Source organism: Aquila chrysaetos, chromosome 7 (genome assembly GCF_900496995.4).
Source record: "Aquila chrysaetos chrysaetos chromosome 7, bAquChr1.4, whole genome shotgun sequence".
In the NCBI taxonomy this organism is placed as follows: Eukaryota; Metazoa; Chordata; class Aves; order Accipitriformes; family Accipitridae; genus Aquila; species Aquila chrysaetos.
In genome coordinates, this window is record NC_044010.1 from 37096135 (window position 1) to 37114641 (window position 18507).

The window sequence follows — 18507 nt, forward strand, 5'->3', positions numbered from 1 at the left end:
AGACCAGGAATACATCCCAAAGAACACAAAGTTCTGACACACAGACAAGAGATGGAATTTGCATTGTCAAAGATTGTAGTTCAAGATAATCCCTCTTCCACTTGCACACACTCTTCAACAAGTCTAATTTCTATGGAATTCCACAAAAGGAATGCTAGTTATGCCTTAAACCCAGTCCAAATATAGAAGGTATAACCAAATTTCTCCTAGAAAATAACTCGTAACCAGAACACAATTCAAAGAGCAGCATTCATCAGAAACAGGACCCAATATTACCATTTCATTATACCTCATTTGCATCTTCTAAATGCAAATTAAAACCAGGGGAAATGCCAAAGATCTTTTCATGAATACAGCTGGATCATAGCTTCAGCAATGGACAGCTTCCAAGAAAATGCTGTGGTGTGACCAGATACTACAGCAATCAGAGCACTGGAAGATGTTAACAGGGGGAGTGGAGGGGGAAGTACATAAACAATAGAAGATGACACTTTAATACTACCATAAAACCACATTCCTGTTTAATTGAACAAAAAACACAACATGGACATCATAAAGATAAAAGATCTCTAATTCCATAACCCATGTATTTCTTGTTTTCCAAGCGTGCTCTTGCAACAACAGACTAGGAAAGAAGGCAAGTTCAAAACCCTAGCATACCTAATGCCTTGATTTAGAAGTAATTTTAAATGAAGATGTAAGATAGAGAGATTTTCATGTGTGCAACATGGAAGCCTACAAACAGCACACACCCTAGTAACCTTTACTGTGTTCGGGTCAGGCTCATTTGTAGAACAGAACTTAACAAAACTGCCCAGTGTTACCTCAGAGATCCACCAACTGCAATCAAGACTAGATTATCGTAAAGATGGGGAATAATAGTAATAAGAAAAATCCTTCATCACCACACTGCAAAATTCAAGCAAAAATATGCCAGACAAGTAAAACCTCTTCAATCTTCAAAGAATTTAATTTCCTCTTCTGAAACCTATTAGAATTCACAGTCCAAATGAGTTACAGATACAGAAGATTAATCTAGCTGGTACTTTGATGCAAAGGGTTAATAATAATCAACTTTCAAGGCACAACAGGACCAAGATGCAAGTGATTTGTCCAAATGTAATTAACACATCAAGTTCACAAGAAGCTTTCAGGTTGTCCCCGCCCCAGTAAAATACAAATCAACCATTACTGCTCTGTCCTTTGTTCTGTGACTGGTTTTCTCATTTTTCTCTCATTGTCATTTGACCTTGCAAAGCATTTGAGATTGACCTTAAAAATCTGTTAAGCTGCCACTGTCCTCTCAATAAAAAAACTGGGCAAGATTTAAGAGTCTGTAACACTTCAAAATGTAAAGGGGCAAATTTTGAAATGTCAGTATGGATTGTATTTATCCATCCTGAAATACTATAGCTCTAACTGCATGTAACACCATTAGTACTGCTTGTTGATTTAGATGTGCCTTAATAAAGGTTAAAAAATACCTTTTAATCTGCGTTTGAACCTGGATGGGACTTTCACAAGGACTGAAACATATTACGCTATTTCAATGTATGCAGTATTTTCCTACAAATAATTCCAGGTGAGATGCACATGAAGTTCATTATTTCAGCAACTAACTTTTCTGCCTGTATTGCAGAATACCATCAAGTTCAACATGCACCCAAGTTCCTATTGGCAACAGCCAATATGAAAGGCTAGAACAGCATAATGCATATCAGGACCAAGAGGGATAATTATATGAAATTTTCATCTACAAAATGTCCTTTTTCTTAACATCAGAAGATTCTGTGACTCTGTTTACCAGGAACACACCCCATCTTAAGAAATCTGTTTTCTGTTGCTTCTGTTACTTTGATTTGGACAAGTTTACCACAAAAAATATCCATCCCATGTTTTCCAGTAAAGATTAATCTTGTAATTTAATCCCTGCTATTCAGAATCCTGCTATAAATAGCTGGCGAGGTAGAATACAAGTCCACCTTTTTCCCTCCAAAGATTTTTCAGAAAGAAGTAGAGAACAAAATTATCTTATTACAATCCTTTCCTTGAACTTCTTAACAACATTCACAATTTCCGAGGATCTCATGCTAACAAAATTCACTCTTTGGCTACTAACTTCTAATGTAATTTTTATGTTATCAGATCTCTCTCTTCACTAAAATCTACAGCAAATTGAAAAAAAGCTGCAAACCATAACAGACTGTACCTCAAATTTGCAGTTGAATGTCTGGGTTTTTTCATTCTACAGCAATGCTATTAAAAAGCAGACAAATTAGAAATGCTATTTCCAAGCTGATGTCATTTACACTTTCTACAAACTATCAAAAAATGTTAAAATGTTTCATACCAACCACTAGATGGCTCAAATATCTCTTTCCATTTTACACGCTTATGCAATTTAAGAAGATTGTCAAGTTTATATTGTGTATTCTGCTACTTAAATGCACTATTTAATGCTAAGCAACATTTCAAATATATTTTACGAATTGTAGAAGCCACAGTATTTTACTGATAGGTCAATCAGTAGGCAAAAATATACCTGTATGTACCTTTTTATGTAACTGAGATGAATGTTGAAGACTTTTTGGTCTTGTTTGTTTCAAGCAATCAAGAAAAAAATTAAATTAACCAATGAGGAAAGCTCCACCCATCTCACAGACCTTCTGTATTAACCCAAATAACTGGTTTACAGTCTCTTTGAAGCAGCAGGTGGAAACAGATCCCCAGCATTTCATGTGCTCTGTTCTCTAGCCATTTCTCCAACTTCAAGCATGCAGCCAGAGGTTCTGGCAGAAAGACGAAGACTAGACCGTCACAGTTACACTTTATTGATAAACACAGGGTCAGAAAAATGCACCTGTCCTGTGTAACAAGTGGTCATACTCACATTCAGACTTACAAATGGCCATCTTAGACTGACTCTAGGAATGTATAGCTACCACATCTGGGTCCAGATATTTTTTACCAGTAACATGCTTATCTGCCACAAGCAGTTAAAACCCTGTTACCAACTCCAAATTTGTGTTTTATAAACACAAGAATATACAAAGAAGTTATGCTTGCAAATGAAAATCTGTTCGGGAGGCACTTCTAGAAAGTCAAGAGTAGAAAAAGACGCTGAAGAGTCAAAGTGGCCTCGGGGCAGCATGCAGTCGGGACCTTGCAACTTAAAAATTAAAAAGAACAGTTTTTGCCATAGTTTCGTAGCATTGCTGATTCAGAAACATTCCCTAACGTTGCCTCTCATTTTTGCTGATACAATCATTTATAGAGTACTACAGCCAACTGGATGCCAGAACTGATCTGAGTTATTAATATCCAGATAAAAAAGGATTATTTTTAACTGGATCAGTTTCCCAGCGAAGTTCAGTGTGCCCCCCCGTCAGCCCCCCAACAACTGCATTAGCACAAGTGAAAGAGTGGAATATAAGCAAAATAAGTAAAAGCTCTTTAAGTCTACACTGCTACCAACAAAATGTATATCGAACCTACAATGACTTTTCAAACACAGTGAAATCCTAGACAAAAGATTTAAACAGGCAACCTAGATTAAAAAAAGAAACAAAACCAAAACACAATACTTTATTACCTCCTAAGCCACATATAAATGTTTGACTTGAGAGACATCAACTTCTATGGGTCAGTACAAGATAGATAAAAACAAGAAAGAACATCACAGCCTGCCTGTCAGCCTTTTCCATGCAGGTCCTTAACCAGTGAGACACATAGGCAAATACACCATTTCTTTTGTATGGCTCTGAGGGGCAGGGCCAGACATAGGTAAAATAATCCCTTTATTTCAGTAAAAAGTTTATAATATTTAGACAGAAATCAGAGTGTATCCCACCATACTATGAAATAAAAAAACAAAACAGGAGAAACGAAGTCCCCATGCAGTTGGATGATAGAAGTCTGAAGGAAAACTGGAAAAAAGATGAAGTTCAGCACCCGTATGAGACCAGTGACCGTTTTTCATTTGCTTACTACTTCCAGGAATCAGAAAGTCTTTGATGACATATTAAAATTGCTTCCAGCAGGACTCTCAACACCCCTTCCACAGCTGCCCAAGTTCCAGCGGAACCTGCAGTCCAGCTCATGTCACACCAGGCTGCAGGAGACACATATGGGCAGGGGGCCACTGCTCTTCAGAAAACCTAACTAGGAAAACAAGGTTTTACAGTTTACGTTACATCCTGCGGTCACAGGGTCTCTCAGCCACCTGTTCAAAGCAAAAGAACAGTTTTTGTGTTCAAATGTGTGAATATGTTTATTTCTTTACTGAAAAAAATGAAAGATGAAGTTTTGACACTATGGTGGTGCCTAATACTTCCTCCTGACACTACTCACTATATAACAACAGTTCCCTGGAGAGTATGTACTGCATAAAAAATTCCACGCCGCCTCTTGTGCATAAAGAGGTTTATGCCTTTGGGAGCTGACAAGCTCTACCAGTTCCAGTCACAAAGATTGTAAGTGTTCAGGAGAAAGGGGGGAGGGTTCAAATGAAGTTTTTTTAGATTTGTACAAATATGAAAAAGAGAGCTACTTATCTACATGTTCTACACATTCCGAACACCTGCAAAAATACCAAGATCCCTGTAAGGGTGTATTACAAATTAGTATCATTAGTTTTGGCTTCTTCAAGGTCTTCAAGAAATTTTATAGTACCTGAAAAATCATTAGGTTTATACAGGATCTCTAATATACAGCTATATATAACATGCCTGAATAACTCTTCTTCTTGAGCAATAATCACAATACATTGTCAAAAAATTGTTACTGGGTGTGTGCCTGCATCCCAGCAGCCACGTGAAAGCAATTAATATATAAACATCATTATTCCTGTGAATGCCTTCTATAAAATAGATTAATTATACGTGACAACTTGGTAAATAACTACAAAGTAATTTCTTGTCTTTACGAAGTTAATTTTTCGGAGACTAAGTATTGCCAAAATACACCTACTCTTTGTAGAAGAAAACTGGCTAACATATCTTTCTTGATTCATAAAAAATTCTTTCCTTTTTTTTCCTTTCACAGAACAGTTCTTAAGAAGGTAAAGCAGAAAAAACAAAACAAAACAAAGTAAAAACCAAATAAACAAAAATCCCACACCATCCACAAAGTAAAAAAAAAATCTCCCCCCCCCCCCCCCCCAAGTGGTACCTATCTTTGAATCACTACACTCTCCTCCCCATCCTGCTCCCTTCTCATCTCCTCTTTAGGAAAGACAGTGCATTTGTCCATAGCCTTTGCAACTCGACCGCCAGAGCTGCATTTTCCTATAGCTCCCCTCTGAATGAACACAAGTCTTTCAACTTCTCTGAAACACTGCTGTCCCCACCACTTTCACTTATAGACTAAGATACATATGGCAAAACCTGCTTAAACAAGCTGAAGAAGGAGCCTAGTTCCACCACTGTCCATCAAGCGGCTTTCCAGCACTACCTGTAAAAAAGCTTCTTGTCACACAGGGAAGGACAGGGTACGTGAAGACAAGACTACCAGTGAATTACCAAAAACCACATACAGTAACTAATTTAGGATACATTAATCATTTCAATACCCCTTGAGTAATACACTGTGCCACAATCGCTTTATAGGGCGCACTTTAATATAAAAGACAAAATGATAAAGCAACATTAAGTAACTCAAAACCTCTTCATTAACGATGGAATATATGCAGTTTTGTAAACTGGGTATTCCACTATCCGTAAGTAAATTCAGGTCCTTTGCAAAATGCAATACCAATCAACTAGTGTACCTCCTCAAATTTCTCATAAGAACGAACAGCCAAGCAAACGTCTAGTGATTGTTGCTATGGGTATCTGACGTATGTGCCTTCCACTGAAGCTTATAAAATTTCACTTGATGTAAACGTCTTCATTTTCCACTTGTTACAAATATTTTCAATAATTTAAGTGTTTTAACAGAAAACTATTTTTCTGAAACAAATCAAGTGAGCAAAGCTGTTGCGCAACACACAAAGATTAAATTCACCTTGAAAGACATTTTATAGAGACAATTCATCTAACCAAATTTAATACTTTCCCTACAGATTCCCTGAATGCTGTTAACAATCACAAAGTTTCTAATTTATTTTGTATGATACATGATTTAAAGAAACACTCCTGATCCCAAATAGAAAGCCATTTTTGAGACTAGATGCTTTATAACCAAACCAATTTAACCAAGGTTTGCACAAAACATTGAGATTATCTCTCTGGCGATCATCTAGTTCAACCCTCTGCTCAAGGAAGGGTCAACTACAGCAGGTTTCCCAGGGGGATGTCCAGTTGGGTTTTGAATGCCTCCAAGGATAGAGGCTCCACAAACTCTCAGGGCAACCTCCTCCATTGTTCAATCACCTTCACAACTACAAAAAAAAAAAAAAAAAACCAACTCCTGTGTTTAAAAGGAATTTCATGTTTTCAATTTGTGCCCACTGCCTTTCCTTCTTTCACTAGCCACCACGGAGAAGAGCCTAGCTCTGTCTTCATTACTTCCTGCATCAGGTATCTGTACACCCTGGTAAGATGCCCCTGAGCCTTCTCTTCTCCAGGCTGAACAACCTCAGCTCTCTTAGCCTCCTCTCCTTGTACGAAAGATGTTTCAAGCCCTTGTTCCAAGCTCCCTCAGCACTCAGTGATGCATCCCATCAGGTCCCAGGGACTTGCAGATACCCAGTCTGTTTAAATGTTCCCAAACTTGATCCTCCTCTATTCACAGCACGTCTTCCTGGATCCAGAGTTTCCCACTGGTTTCACGGGTCTTGGAATCCTGAAGGCAAGTCCTACCATTGAAGACCAAGGCAAAGACGTCATTAAGTACCTTGGTGTTTTCCATACCCTTTGTTACCTGCCCCATTCAGCAGCAGACTCGCATATTCTTTCATCTTACTTCTGCTGCTGATAGACTTGTAGAAGCCGTTCTTGTTGCCCTTCACATCCCTCGCCAAATTTAGCTTCACGTGGGCTTTGCCTTTCCTTATGCGATCCCTAAATGCCTGGACGATGTCTCTATATTTCTCCTGAGTCATCTATCCTTCCTTCTACCTCTCGTATGCTTCCTTTTTATGCCTGAGTTTTGTCAGGAGCAACTTGTTCATCCATGCAGGATTCCTTTCCTTTTTATCTAACTTTTGGCAAGTCAGGATGGACTGTTCTTGAGCTTGGAGAAAGTTATTCTTGAAAATTAACAAACTCTCATGGACCCCTCTTCCTCCAGGGTCATGTCCAAGGGATTCTTCCAAGCTGATCACTGAGCAGAGCAAGGTCTCCTCTCCTAAGCCCACGGGTTTGATTCTACTATTTGCCTTGTTCCCTTGTCTCAGGATCCTGGACTCCATCATTTCACAGTCCCTGCAGCCAACGTTGCCCTCAACCTTCACACTTGCAACCAGTTCTTCCATGTTTGCAAGCGTGAGATGAGCAGACCGTCTCCCTTTGTTGTCTTCTCCATCAGTTGTGTCAGGAACTTGTTATCAACATACTTCAGAAACCTCCTGGACTGCTTGTACCCTATCACGTTGCCCTGCCAGCAGGTATCAGTATGGCTAAGCTCACTACTAGGACCAGTGTCTGCAAATGCAATGCTTCTTCCAGTTTTCGGAAGAAGGCCTCATCTACTATGTCTTGACCAGGTGGTCTGTAGCAGACAACCAGCACATCACCCACGTTGGTCATCCACTAATCCTGACCCATAATCTCTCAACTGGCTTCTCAGCTGTCCAAAAGCAGGGCTCCATGCATTCTAACTGCTCTTTCATAAAGGGCTTCTCCCTCTCTTCACCTTTCCAGCCTGTCCTTCCTGAAGAGTCTGTACTCATCCATCGCAGCACTCCAGCTGCCTCAGCTATAGCACTGCACTTCTGTGATCCCAGTGAGATCATAACGCTGCTATTGCATATGAACCTCTAACTCCTCCCCCTATTTTTTCCCCATGCTGCATCCATTTGTGTACAAGCACTTCAGGGACACCCATTTCTGCTGATTTCCCAGAAAAGGTAAGAGAGATTCCCCCATAATGCTGTCCTGTAGGCACTTCCTTATTTCGTCCATACCCTTGAGGTGGAGCCCCAATATTGACTAGCACAAGCAAATTAAACACAGAGCAGTTCTTCTCAACCTCTGTTTTTCTTTGATGACTCCTGCTCTTATTTCATACCTATTAAAGGATTTGACTTGTTCTCTTTTTCCAGCTAGATACGCTAACCTAACAAAAATTATTACATGTCTTCACAAAGGTTTTCAATCAAAGTACAGAAATTAATGTCTGTTCATGTATACACACAAACATTACTGAAACATCTTTTTTGGAAGATGACATTTGGACAGTTTATTGAAATGTTTTATTCCCTTTTATACGGCAAGTGATCATCACTATTTATACTCATCATCTTCAAAACATTTTATGAAAAAGAACTACTAGTATGGAATTTTATGTTCTTGATTCACCATTTTTCCAACCCTTTCCAGCAAAGATAGGAATCCCACTGAGTTTACAAGTAGCCCCATTATTTCCCTGTCAGTTTCTCACTGTTGGAGAATCACTGCTGTGTTGGAAAAAAGCCTTAATATCATTAATTACACAGCTGCTCGCTCTACCTGAGGCAGTCCACATAAAATGGGAGTGGACAAGCTGAATATACTAAGGCATGAATGACTACAAAGTGATTCAAATACACACAAGCAAACCAGTAAAAAACAATGGAAAACAATCACAAAAATTAAGTGGCAAAACTGTTTATGGCTGTTCCCTTGAATCTTAAGCCACACAGTGCTGGGCAGTAACTAGAACCAAGCTGAATTTGGAACTCTGCCTAATGGAAAAATTTTACGTTGAATTTTTAACCAAGTTCCCTAAGAATGCTGTTGGTATTTGTATGTTGTTATTTACAGCTGAATAACTCTTGAACCTGTTAGCGGCCTTCAAATGAATTTTATAGAAAGCAAGACATCTCAAAGATTAAAATCTTGAGGAATGTCACTGAAAATACCTGCTGACAGAGAAAAGAGTCCCTGAATCAAGGCCTACTTTCAGAAAGACAAGAGTTTAATTACTCTCTCTTCTTTGGGAAGAGACACTTAGCCCATTAGCAGAGATTTAAAACAAGCATGTGCTTTTCCTGCTCAGAGATGTCATAGGAAACAAGATGTCATTCAGGATGCTTCACTAGGAAAACCAGAGGAATGCCAGTTCACGTGTGCTTACAAAGAGAAGTGGGAGAAGGTAGGACAGGAGGTGTGAAAGGACAAGACACCAGCCCATCACTACCCAGGCTTCATTAGCTCTAGCATAAAAACAGTTTGTTCTGTAAACTGCAAACTGAACACAATCCCACATCTGGAACAAAATTCTGAGTATCAGCTTTATAAAAGAAGTATCTCACTGGTCGCTTCAATTTTGACTCGATTTTTACATTGGTCAGAAACATCTGAAAATGGAAAACGCTACTGAATAGCATATTTTGGGGTATATTTTTTATGTACTGTCATAAATATATCAAATATTAAAATAAGAATGTGTTAATTTTTTAAAGGTTTAATTGTTTTAAGTATCGAAATGCAAGATCATTGATTAACGGTTGCTAGTCAGATATCAATCAATTATTACTGAAAATGATTTTTCAATTAAGACTGTAGTTGGTTTAGTAGTAATCACTAATTGGTGTTCTAATTGGTGATTTGCTGTTTTATTTGTTAGAATGTACAAATACTTAAAATAGGATACAACAGACAAGGCAGCAGGCCCACATGACAGGCAGCTGGGGGAGCAGACAAGATGGCCAGCAGCCAAAAGCAAAGCAAAGCAGCTGGGCAGCCCACCAACCATTCCCACAGCGTATTTCAATTCCATCAAATCATAATTTCTTAACAGAAAACTGTACATCAGTAAATTTTCAGCCCACTCTGTGAATATATATACTAGTGAGTTTAAGAGCCTTCAATTTCTAAAGGCAAAACAAAGAAAGAAAATAAAAAACAAGAACAAGCCAAATGATAGGACACTTTCACTCTCCACCATCTCTTCTCTGCTAATTCTACACTGCTCTACTTAGCTTTCTTCAACTACTCCAGAGCTCAGCTTTCTTTCCCTCACTAATCCCTCTTCTTCTTACCATTACATCACTGTTGCTGTACCTGATGTTACTTAATTACTTCCGTCAAAGGTGTAACTTCTGAAAAATTAACTCTGAAAAACTGCAGACGGAAACTTCACAACTGTCCTGAATCAGGAACCTGAACGTTTTTAAATCCACTAGTCTCTCCTCGGTTCTGCCTATAACTTTATCTTACAAGGAAAGGTTATAAGAAACCTCTCAAAGTTGGTAGTTTTAAAATCTTTTCCTCTGGGGCAGTTTATTCCTAAATTCCATTGCTTATGCAGTTAGCCGATAGCCTGGAGGAGAGAAGACAGCACAGACGAGGGCCAATTAACCAATGCCATAGCATGGGGATTTTCTCCTCCTCTGTTAATTTGACATCCTTTTGCAAGACTCTAGGGAGCTCTTATTTAAAGCTAACTTTCTAAGTTGAGTTCCACAAATTAATTTTACATTATAATTGCTGCTCCTCAGTGTGAGTGGATACCCCCTTACTCTTGTACTAAAAGCCAGCAGAATCCCTTTCTAACCCATATACATGGAATGTGTTAATTCACCCCCCTTCCTGTCTGTCTCCCCTGCAAACAGTTCTTGGATATACTGTTATCACCTATCTGAAATTTCATTCTGCTGTTCTACATTTGAGAGGAGGATTCCAGCAAAATTTCAAGTTGAACTATACTTATCTTTTATATAAGACCATGCTTTCCAGTATAGGCTTCTATACTGTTCTTTATTAAACTAAATATTGTTTGGGCTTCGAACTTTTTATTCATACTCCCTACTTTTTCTGATACTCAGGTCATTTTCCTGAACACCATCAGCTATGTATACATGAGATGATGGAAACAAATAGTTTCAAATACTTCCATTTAAAAATCTCAACATACCACATGAAATTCCACCTGCTATCTTAATTCTCCATAATCTTTTTTTGTACTTCTAAATTTCTACCGTTCAACATACTAAATTGATCTTGTATTTTAGAATACCAATATTCACTTTCACTTCCAATCATTAAAATCATTAAAAATATTTAATACCAGCCCCACATTTACAACTCTTCCATATGACACTGTCTAATGTACATCAATTCAGATTTCTTTTCCTAGATCAAAGATGTGTTCCCAACAATTTCCAAACACTTCAGAGAACATTAAGGACTGCTTAAACTTATATCCTGTATGCTACTTCCCATCTTTTCTGAATATGCAATTCCTCTCCAGTGTAATCTGAATCTCTCTACCTTATTTAACATTTTCAAAAAACTTTACAGCTTTCTTAAACATAGTCTTGAGGTCCAGTTATCTATTACAATGAAATTTCCATAAACAGGATCATTCTTCAATTGCAGATATCAAAAATGAAGTAAATTACACCCACAGAAAGACAAAGAGAGTTCTAAGGCATGAAGACAATGATGTAGGCAGCTTCATAAACCTGTGCTCATGGCCTTGTGGTCACCTAGCAGATCTCAAAATGGGCCAGCATAAATACCCTACCTTGAAATTATCAATACTTTTTACAGTACTTTGCTTAACCAAAGAAGAAACCTGTCTCAAATGTACGGGAGAATGAATACTAACGTGGGAAGACTATGTGAGTTAATTAAGGGTACTTAAGTACTGGTCAGCTAGGAAGAACTCCCAACATAAAAAAAATTTACTCCTTGGGAGACAGACCATAGCCATTGAAGGCCTGCTCTGACAGATCAGGAACACAACAGGCATGGAGCCTTAAAAGGTCTCCTTGCGATCAATGTCAGGGAAGAGGAGAGAACACGAACTCATTTTCTGGAAGGTTTAATCTGTGCTTGATGCCTTGCGGAAGCACAAATACAGGCTGGGTGATGAGTGGACTGAGAGCAGCCCTGAGGAGAAGGACTTGGGGGTGTTGGTTGATGAGAAGCTCAACATAACCCAGCAACGTGCGCTTGCAGCCCAGAAAGCCAACTGTATCTTGGGCTGCATCAAAAGAAGCGTGACCAGCAGGTCGAGGGAGGTGATTCTCCCCCTCTACTCCACTCTCATGAGACCCCACCTGGAGTACTGCTTTCAGCTCTGGGGACACCAACAGAAGAAGGACATGCACCTGCTGGAGCGAGTCCAGAGGAGGGCCATGAAGATGATCAGAGGGCTGGAGCACCTCTCCTATGAGGACAGGCTGAGAGAGTTGGGGTTGTTCAGCCTGGAGAAGAGAAAGCTCTGGGGAGACCTTATAGCAGCCTTCCAGTACTGAAAGGGGGCTGACAGGAAAGCCAGAGAGGGACTTTTTGGAAGGGCATGTAGTGATAGGACAAGGGGTAATGGCTTTAAACTGAAAGAGGGTAGATGCAGATCAGATATAAAGAAGCTCTTCACTGTGAGGGTGGTGAGGCACTGGAACAGGTTGCCCAGAGAAGTTGTGGATGCCCCATCCCTGGAAGCGTTCAAGGCCAGGTTGGATGGGGCTTTGAGCAACCTGGTCTAGTGGAAGGTGTCCCTGCCCACGGCAGGGGGGCTGGAATTAGATGATCTTTAAGGTCCCTTCCAACCCAAACTACTCCACGATTCTGTGATGAGAAGTTTTGTGGAACACTTCCCTCTTTTTAATGTGCTTTCAACATTACATTTGATCCTTTTCATAAACACAAACACATCCACTTTAGGATGTGCTTTAGGAAGTCCGGGCTATATTTGTTTAACATTCTGTATCAACTGGTAGATATATTCTACTTCACAATTTCACAGAATGATAGCTATGCCTCTCCATCATTTTTAACCCTGTTTAGTGCCTTCACTGTGTTACTGGCCTCTAATAAAAACTTTTCAGGCCTAAAATTCAGATCCTCTTCAGTAAAACAAAGAGAATCCTCAGGCTAACAACCTGTTTCAGCCCACTCCAAACCCCCTTGAGAACTCTGCTATCTGTGCAACATGCAGGGCGTGAAAGGAAAAAAACAAAAAATCCTACTTTATTTACTTGCATTTAAATGAGTGGGAGTTTCTATACCAGGAATTTTGAGTTAACTTGGCTTCATGAGATCCTTGTCTTAAATTTTCTTACACGTGGCCACTCAGCCTTCATTCTCTGTTTCTAAAAGCAAAGTCTACCAAAGTAACTCAGGAGAAGAGGTACACTTCTGGATTTAGATTAGTTTTATAACCCAGACCAATGAACTGCTGTTCATGTCACACTTGACCGACACAGCACAGAGACAGGAAACCTTGTTCCACTTATGACAAAGTAATCCTTTGTCGACATGGCAGATCACATTCTTCCCAAAGATTACAAAACTGTTGACCACTTTCTTTTCACAGCCAAAACAGATGAGTCACCATGGAATGGAGCAGTGCTTCAAGACAGTGCTCCAGTACCTCAGCGATTCACTGTGTTCCAGCCAAGTAACAAATCAAAGTCCTACCCCTAGTACTTGCTCCCTGAACTTGCATCACCAAAATATCTCGAGACACACACAACATCTCCCAGTTTGCGCATACAGGCTGTAAGACTAAGAAAATATAACTAGAACTAGAATCCCAGGAAAAGATAAAAATCAAGGGTTAGAGGGGTCAGCTAACAGGGAACACAGAAAGATGCCACATGAATTTGGAGTTCGATGTCTATGTAAAATACCAGAATTAGCAAAACCATTGAACAGCAGCATTTTAAAAAATTCAAAATACCAATTTTGTTCCTTTAGAGCCATTTTTATTTTGTATTATTTTTCCAAGGCATCACTTAATATTCATTCTCAGTTCAAGACTAGTTGCCTTCCAGTGGCATCACTCATCTGGGTTTGTCTTGAACTCAGAAGTGACATTCATCATCTGTTTGCATCAGTTTTCTCTTTACTCAAACACAGGTCAGAAAAATTCACCAGCAAGGAGTACCTACATGTTCTCTTTCTATAAAAGCCAGTGTTACAGCCATCGTGATTGAGGACAGACTCCCAAGGAATTCTTTTGACATCAATGCACATGGAAGAAAGTTTAGGAAAGAAAAAGGCTGACGTTCCTCTGAGACATATTGTCTGAGTGAAGTGGAAGTGCCTTCAAGACAAGCTTTTCTTCAGAACTTATTTACAAGTTTCAGGCAGATAGAGGGCTCTGTTTGCCTAGATTTTGAGATCAGAAACAAAATTGAGACAGGGTTATAATGCTCCATTATGAACTAGATGGATGATTTCATTTATGTTATTATATTTTTATGGATTTCAGAGAGAGAGAGAACAGGATAAAGTGTACTGAAATTCTTGTATAGCTCCACAGAGTAATTCTGCTCTAGACAACATCCAATGATTGCATTTAATCAGAAAATCATCCTTCCCCTCCAAAAGGTAAAGACTATGTAACTAAATGGAAACTAACTCCAAGTAGGTGATCCTGGAGGGAGGGGGCAGGCTATCCTACAATTCAGCAGTAACATTTAACTTTTAAAATGTTGCTGTTGAAGTTACTGCTAAGCGTAACTTCATTCACTTTTCTATCATTATTTTAAGCCTTCCCCTAACAAGAATACCCTCTGAACCTCCAGTGATTTGTGGTTCAGAGGTTTCTAAAGCCAGACAAAATGTCTTCATATTTAATTGCTCTTAATGGATTTTTCTTCCCTGAATTTATCCAGCTGCTTTTTGAAACCATTAAAACATTGCGAGTCTGCAGCATTCTGCAAAACTGATGTAACTTTCTACACAACCAGTGATACAAAAACCTCTGGAAGATGCAGTAAGCATGAACTTCTTGCTGCAGCTGACAACAGAACAGAAAATATCAGCAGCAGCACTAGTCTCATTTAAAGAGATTCCCTCTTCTCTGTCACCACTATGGGTTTTCATCCCTTAGCTATAATGAAAATAGTCATTTGGAATGATAATCAGTTTATCTTCCTCATTCCTTTCCAAAAACAAAGTTCAGGCTAACTGCACATATGACTGAATCCCCCCTCTTTTTTTTTTTTCTTTTTTCTTTCTCTCTGCCCCCCCCAGTGGATCCTGTTTGATTTGTCTCCCCTTCTACAGTGTTTACCAGGATTGGAATCAGATTCTTCAGCTTGCTTGTTTTCAGAGAAAGTTCACAAAGTTCTGATTACATCATTAAGATAGCTGGGAATGGATCTGTGCCTGATCCCAACAATCAGAGTCCAACAGGTAAATACATGAAATGGATCCCAATTCTCTTCTGGAGGGAAGAAAAACAATACCTGAAATACTTTGAAAACACACATTACACAGCATCAGTATAGTTATGATGTCTGGTAATACAGTTTCATTGCTGTTTTTCTGATGACCCTGAGAATTCAGAAAGAGGCGGCTAGAACAATGCCTGCAATAAGAAAAACACTAAGTAAAAACCTTATCCAGAAAGACAGACTGAATGAGGAAACCAGGAAAGATAGCTACATTTATTTTGGCTGGTAACACCAGATAAAATTTAATTGAGGAACTTTTTGGCCTTGCAGAACAAAGACTAGGCCAGCAAAGAAGAACACAGGGTGAAAGATCCCTGACTGTTACTTCTCCCATATCAGAGACGTTGCATCTCTCATCAGTCCCATTCCTCTGGCAAATGAGATGACAAAAATGACACAGCATGAGGGATAGAAGTTATGAGTTCTGAGTTATCCCTTAGAAGTTGGGAGGGATAACTTCTACAAAACAAAATGATACTGCACAGTGACTTAGAAATTAGTGCCAAATAATTTGAACATAGCAGCCCAGAGAAGTGGCTGAGGGTGACAAGCTAGTATTGCCCCAGATTGTTCTGAATGCTGGTAAATCCCTATCTACTTACTACAAACTTGCAAGCTGCATAGGAACAGATGATTAGCTACAGGTTTTCTAGGTAGCTGCAGAGCTTCTCAGCATACATTCAGAAATACTTTTGCTTGAAATTATCTAAATTCAAAGGTTTTGTTTGTTTGCTGTTTGTATGCTTTAGCATTTGAATCTCCAGTACTTTTTCAGCATCTGGCCTTCCCCTCAAGGAGAGCACTCTGGTTTCACCACTGATCTCACTTGATGCGCTCCACGAAGGCAAGCAGACGCCAGAGATTACTTCTTGCTATACCTTTATGCAAGTAAACACAAGAAGCAAAACTGATTTCTATTTCTCCTCTAAAGACTCATCCTTGTAAGGGTGCTTCATAGAGCAGAGCAAAATCATGCTCAAACACTGCTCTAAAAACATTTTAAATTATTTGCCTTTTCTTCAAAGCATGAGCTTACTAGCCTCACACAAGCTACTCGCAGGCTCTTTAAGAGACCCCAAGCTGTATGTCTCCCATCCTCTCACCTGCTACCTTCTCCGTCTACTTGTACTAGATCCACTCACACTTCAATCACTCCCCCCCCACCCACCCCCACCATACAGAAAAGACTGAATCTGTATCCCTGGGAAAAGGAGGAAACGATACGGCAGAATATCTTAATTAGGTACATGCTTGAAAGAGTATTTAAAAAACTAGAACTGAAATGTCAGATCTGGAGAGAGCATATTCAAAAACTCAGAATTTGCAAAATAAAACAATTCTTTGTTTCTAAAACTAAGCAAATATTTCCCTTTTTAAAGAAAGAACCTTAAAATGTAAAAGATCCCTTTCTGAAGAAAAGAAATGCCACTCGTTAATGAGACACAGTATCTACTTATAGCTTACGATCAAACAGGAACCTACAAACTACAAATAAGAAAAATAGGGTGCTGTGTTTTGTTTTAACCTTTTCCATGTAATGAGAGAGCAATCATATGGAGTATCAAGTAACTGTACCATTACTGTGGTTTCTGCAAACAACAGAATACTTTCGAAAAAGCAAGCATCACATGCATTGTCAATATAGCTGTCTATATTTAGAAAGAGAAACATTTGGTCATTCAATATTATCAACATTCAAATAATATTCTTGCCTACTGAAGATGTATTCTCTGTTCAAGTCAGAACTGTTCTACTCAACTAAATACGCCTCTCTCCAAACAATCTGAATTGATGCGTGTCTCCACTGCCACACTTCAGCATGTCTCGTATTTCAGCATTGTACATTCTCATCACAGGGAGTGAAGAAAGGAAGCATGCCATTATTCTAAGTACTAGTAGATGAAGGATGACAGGTTTTTATTCTGCACAAAGGGAACTTCGGCAATAGGAGAATTCAACATGCATAAAAAGCTTTTCTGAAGAGACTTTTCCATCAATCCTGATGATACTTATGTTATTTCCACCCAGAGTATTTGGACTTCTAGACAGAGATCACACATACAGGGGGACAAGAAGAACATTCCTGCCGAATTTCCAGGGTGAAGCATCACCCTTAGAAAATGTTATGAATATTGTCTGGAAACCGATACCATGTCTAGGGTGAGGGGTGAGTGTTTCCTCTGAGATTCTGTCTTGTCGTCTTCTCCTGACCCAAGCAAAGTTTCTCTCCAAAGCACGTTCTTTCCTCTTTTACCATTAGTATTCTGAGTGTATTACAGATTTGTCAGGGTTTGAGTTCCTATAACTCCATTGATTAAAAGGGATGAGTGGCTTAATGAATGAATATACAGTGAAAAAATTCAAACTGCAGACATTGAAATAACTTTTTCCTAATTTAGTGCAAATGCAAAATATTTCTAATCACATAGCAACATACATGCTTCCTAAAAAGACCTAATACTTGTTGTGACCCAAAGAGGTACACAAATTATTGATATGTGCAGAGGAGGATTCCTTTGGTTTGTATGATGACAATTAATAGAGACATAAAAAAAGGCAATTTATCAAATTTATCTGGAGTTCAAAGGCAACACGTCAAAATTTATTAGTTAAATTTGTCAGTCCCATTCTTAAGATTTTACACCTAACTCTTGATTCCTTTCAAGGAGAGAGAACATGCCCTCCTGTCATAATTTCATTAGAAAAATCATCAAATGAAGAGTTAATTATTAGAACCTTGTACAAATTTTACTGTACACAAAATTGGACATGCTGCGTTATTTGTCTGCATTAACAATAGTAAAAAACAGTATCTGCTTCTTTCTTTATCCTACCTAAGAATTCTCTGTGTTTTAGCTGACAGAGGGACAGAATTTTAGACACACACCCCAGAACGCACAAAACCTAAAACTGTAACTCTTAAGATTTATTACCCTTTAAGAAATATCTGGATAAATGTATCCTCTTTTCTAAACTAGGGATCAGTTGTGCTTTATGCTAATTAACAGCATGAAATACATTTTCTCCTTAATCTTTCTATGTGGCATTCATTTAACAACGTTTTAGGGAAAAAATGTATACTTCTTTCAACTTGTCTGCTTTACAGATTTACAAGAAATAACATTTATTTTTGGCATCCAATATTAAAAGATCTTTTTCTGAAACCCAAATACAATTATTCTTTTGCTCTATTTTTTGTGTATTTTATAGATGACCAAGTGTTATTGGTT

At 38.7% G+C, this 18507-nt stretch overlaps 1 protein-coding gene across 17 annotated transcripts in view; it reads right to left on the reverse strand.

Moving 5' to 3' along the window:
- The window catches only part of KDM6A (lysine demethylase 6A), a 168431-nt gene that overhangs the window by 88445 nt on the left and 61479 nt on the right, over positions 1–18507 (reverse strand). The gene's annotated exons all lie outside the window — the stretch shown is intronic.